The sequence below is a fragment of the Lactuca virosa genome, chromosome 1 (genome assembly GCF_052849685.1).
Source record: "Lactuca virosa cultivar CGN04683 chromosome 1, Lactuca_virosa_CGN04683_v6, whole genome shotgun sequence".
Lineage (NCBI taxonomy): Eukaryota > Viridiplantae > Streptophyta > Magnoliopsida > Asterales > Asteraceae > Lactuca > Lactuca virosa.
In genome coordinates, this window is record NC_136426.1 from 230,823,994 (window position 1) to 230,829,207 (window position 5,214).

At 31.3% G+C, this 5,214-nt stretch overlaps 1 long non-coding RNA gene across 1 annotated transcript; it reads right to left on the bottom strand.

Moving 5' to 3' along the window:
• Positions 1–2,987: 2,987 nt before the first annotated feature.
• Positions 2,988–4,264, bottom strand: LOC145108881 (uncharacterized). Its single transcript, XR_013708624.1, has 2 exons — positions 3,985–4,264; positions 2,988–3,832 (listed from the first exon to the last, which is right to left on the bottom strand). It is a non-coding gene; the product is annotated as an uncharacterized LOC145108881 (long non-coding RNA).
• Positions 4,265–5,214: the final 950 nt, after the last annotated feature.

Consider the following 5,214-nt stretch of genomic DNA (forward strand, 5'->3'; position numbering starts at 1 on the left):
TACGGTGAGCCTAGAAAGAGCGCAAGAAATAAGACGGAGAATGATACATATTAACTTATATCATATAATATACATTAATTTAAAGGTAATATTCGGAAAAATCTCAATATTTTGGTTATTAGTAAAATATATTAAAAAAACCCCAAATTTTTGATCAATTAATGAAAAAGCCTCAGATACTGACTAAATCTATGAAACCGGCCACGAAGGGTTATTCCGAATTTTAGCCAGTTAATCTGTCGTTTTTATAATCAAAATTTAATTTAAGATTAAACTGTAAACTGACATAAAACATTAAAACTTTATTGGAGATTTCCTTAAAAAGAATTTATGTTAGCATTGACACAACAAGTTTTGTAATTAATTAGGGAACATTTTTGTAGAAAAAATTTATACATAACAACCTTCTTTATAAAATTAATAGCAAATGTAAAGTGGTACATAATATTAATTTTATTTTTAGTAGTAGGCACTTGAATCCAGTGAATTAGGTTTATAATTTTGTTGAATTTGTACTTGTGGGCGGGCTTGAGCCGGCGGCTTTAGTCGGACAAAGGTTTAGTTGATTTTTAGTAGTTTTATGTAACGCGTAAGACATAGACGCGAGGACATACACGTGTACGTTAAGGTTCGATGGGTTTTTTTAGGAAACATAAAAAGCAGCTTTTGGTTGCCGATTGCGACGGTCAGACAAGGCGGCTCTTTATTTATTCTTTCTTTCATCATAGCTGGACTCCTCTCTATTCATTGATCTCTTACCCATTTTACCCCACAAATTACTCAATTTTCTATTTCTTTTCTTTTTAACAAAACTATATATTATTATATATATATATTAAAGTTATGAAAGATTTTAACAGTGACATTTTTTTTTTGTTAATTTTGGTCCTCCAACTTACAACATTGACCCTTCATCTTTATGCTTTTGTTCACAAACAACTCTTTCACTTTGGTTTGAATTTTTCATAACCCTCTCATTTTCTTACATATTATTAGTATTTAGTCTTTTGACAGAAATGGTCCCTCATCATTATTATTATTATTGTTAGACAAATTACACGATTGGTCCCTATGATTTACCAGATTTAACATTCTCTTTTTGATTTTAAATTAATATTTTATTTATTAGAAAATACTCACCCAATACCATAAACCCACCCACCATCTGCCATCACCACCACCACCACCACCGCCAAAATTACATAAATGGTCCATATGGTTTACCCATGGTGACAAATTCAGTCCCTACTATCTGAAAAGACCAAATTACCCTCACATTAACAGACAAAAAGCAACCAACATGTTACTTTACTTTACAAAGCAATACCTTCCGACCCCGACAACGCCAGGGAATCTTTTCTAGTATATATATATATATATATATATATATATATATATATATATATATATATATATATAATTTATTAAATATTAAAAGTTATTTTATGTAACCCACACCCAGATACACCACTATCAACATATAATAAGACGGCATGCCAAATCTTTCCTCACCAAAATATGCAAAAGCAAAAAATGACTTTGGATTCCCTCAAACACCACATATTTTTTTCGTGTACATGATATTTGATTGTTAAAATCCATAATATTATGAACCATGTGGCGAAAATAATTTTTTTTCATTAATCCACTGATTTTTACTTTGGGTTACCAATTAACCAAAAACAATACATTGACAATCTATATCCCTATACTAGGTTACAATCCGTGGAAACTACGGGTAAGAAAGAAAAAGTAATATTTATAATTAAAAATGATAATGAAAAATCAAAGATTTATAAAATTTTATTGAATTAATAAGATATAAGTTTTGGTATGACTTTTATATTGATTATTTAAAATTTCTCAAATATATAATACATATTAATTTGAATATCCTATATAGGTTCTGTATGTGTAAACATTTAATAAAATTATAATTTTATATAAGGAATATAAATTTGAATAGAGTGTAAAAAATTACATACGAAAAATTAAATATAACATAAATGTAATACAAATAAATAAATACAACAAAATGACTTACAAATTAATGGTTCAGAAAATGAAACCTTTTTCTAAAATATAACCCCATGACCCTAAGCAATTAGCACATAATTTTATAAAGTTGAACTAATCTTCTTCTATTTTCACCAAGTCCAAGAACAAAAAATAAAAAAGATATGCAATTTAAATGTAGATCTTTAAATGCTAATGGATTTAATAGTGAACATGGGATGAATATTATGGAGCAGTAAAACCAATTTCCTGGTTCAGACAACCCTATTTTGATCACGATTTCTTATTCTTTTAAATAGCATAATACCTGAAGCAAGAAACAAACTTTTAAGTATAGAAACTAAGAAAGATTGTTCCGTTTATAGATCAAATGAATGTGCATAACCAATTTACCCTTCCAACAAAAAATGTGATTTTCTCCCCAGCATTATCATATTTCATAGCACATAAAAATTTATATTAGAAGAAATGAAAGCAAATGACCATTTTATCCTTCCAACGAAAGAATGTGATTTTCTTGAAATCGTAATCAAAGCGCCAAATATTCATATTAAACTGAATGACATAAAATGGCCATTTTTACCCTTTTAATAAAAAATGTGTTTTTCCTGCAAAATCAGTAAAAAAAGGCAATTTGATGATTACTTTTTTTCATTTACATGAGGTTTCTATAGGAAATAAGAAGAATAAATATGAATTGTTACCCTTACAAGTAAAAAGATCTAGAACCAGTTCATTAGAAATTAAATAGGACGACCTTCACAAATAAAGACATAGTTTTCGTTATAACCAGATGTTATAATCAAATAATCTCCCATACAAAAAGTAATGAAACACTGGGCAGGGAAAGTATAATTGCTGCATATGATATTTTATTTGGATGATATTATTATAGTCTTGTAGATTTGCCAAAGGCTATGTAATAAGAAGTGAAAGTAGGGTGCTATTTATTGCATTTAACCCTAACAAAATCAGAAAAAAAATATATATGTTTTAAAATAATCAGGCTGAATTACAGCCAACGATTCACATATAGTAGATATTGGACAAAGAAGTATCTTGATCTCCACATTCCTTTCAAGTTCTTACAAACGAATGAAAAATAAAAACTTAGGAAACAAAATGCCTGATTAAATGCTCCTTAAATAAGATGCCCAAAATTAGATGGTAATTAGTAATTACCTTTGGGTCTCTATCATTTTCAAAAGGGCAAATTTCTTTACATATGTACGATCAAGATACAACATGATGCCATGGATGCTCAACATCTGGTTGCAAGTCCAGAGAGAGATAAAAGGGTTTATTTTTTCGAAAAATCAATAACATAGTCAAATGGTGTCGCCATACCAACTGTGATGCCACCACGGTGGCTCTTAGCCACACTACCCTCATGAAGAATTTCTGTGAACTTGAAAGCAATAGAGATGAAGGGGAACACCTGTTAAGAGATTTGACTAACATTTTGACATAATCTTGTTATAACGATGATAGCCAACTCATAGACGACAATAAAGAAACCGAACCAGATGCTTGCTCTGCTCTTCTTTAGGTGCTAACTTTCTTTAAAACGATGAAATAAAACCCTAGATTAAGGGAAACAGGGAAGATGTCGGTTTGAATAGAGAGTGTGTGAGAGGCTATGGCAGCAACAACACACGAGTGAATCAAAATTTTGGTGGCAATTTCAATCAAAATCTTGAGAAACGGGTCGGAGCCCAGTTGGATTCAGCGGTTTTACATGATATATGGATACCGAATCAAGGATTCAATTATGTTGATACTCTGTATGACATCGATTGTTTTCAAAGGAAAAACCCTAATTCAAATCAGAATCGTATAAAATTTACTGAAGTGAACCATAATGAAACGTAATTTCCTTATCCAATGATCCATCATAGAAGAACATCAATTCTTAATAAGAAGCTATTTGGAGATAATTGTGGTGAAATAGGGTTTAGGGATTCATACCGACTTGAAAGAGACGACCTTCGGGCGAAAATATAGTAATGTGACGATCATATCCACCTCCAATTCCACGACTGATGATGATGATGCTCGGATCAGTGTTCTTCGGTGAATATTAGTAATGGAGAAGAAGAAAACATCAGAGAATGATAGGATCGGAGATAAAATGAAGGGAGAATTAATTAATTAATTAAGAAGAATGTGAAGAATCATCGTAATCGTAACTCGTAACATCGTAGCACAATAATGAGAAGTGCAATGTTGGTATTTCACTTTAAGATTGGAGCGGGAAATATAGATTGGGAGGGCTTAGAGTATGCCACTAGAGTATGCTACGTGGCAAGAAAGCTCTTATTTATTAGGATAAGATTTTTTTTTTCCTCTGCTATTTACAGTTTACACCACTAATTTTCTTTTCTTTTTTTAACAACATATCTCTCATTTTGAATTTTTTTTCTTTGGTTATTCTTTACACCTCCAGCTTTTTATAATTATGTTATAAACACATTAGTTAGATAAAACTATTACACAATCAACTATTTTTAAAAAAATACAACTTCAAACTAATGTATATCAAATCACAATAAGAGGTTGTCCAATAAAAGTATTCAAAATAACAAATATAAAATATTCAAATACTCATATGTTCGTTCTCATATAAGTCAAAATCAGGATCTTACCGTACACATTTCATCTAAACAAATTATATATCATTAAGAAAGATTTACATAGACGTAGCGGGTAAACCAGCAACAAGCTGTATCGCAACCCCTTTTTGGATGACAAAACTAATTCTTTTAAAAATAACATCTATAGATCTTGGGAGTCATAACATTACTATGCATGACCCGTTGGACTCTATTGAGTAGCTCCACAGCTTCTGACGCAAGGAAACCGAAAGTATCAAATGCAAAGGGTATAAATGTGTGTTGATTTTCCATGCACGCTTTCTCATGTTTTGCCACTTTGCTTGATGCAGCTTTTAAAGCAGCTTGCCCCACAGTGAAAACTTTATTCCCCAAGCCCACAAGAGGGGAAACCCATGTTAGATCCACGCATGCATGTTTTCCTCCAGCCCATCCAAATACTAAAACATCAGCTGGTCTAAGTGTTGATCTTCCTTCCAATGGGTCAGACAGAAAGTTCACAGGTGCCTCTTTCTTGGCAGAAACCCCAGCGCGCCTAAATATGTCGAAAAGAACATCCCTAACCAAATCGTGTCGGTACTTGAAA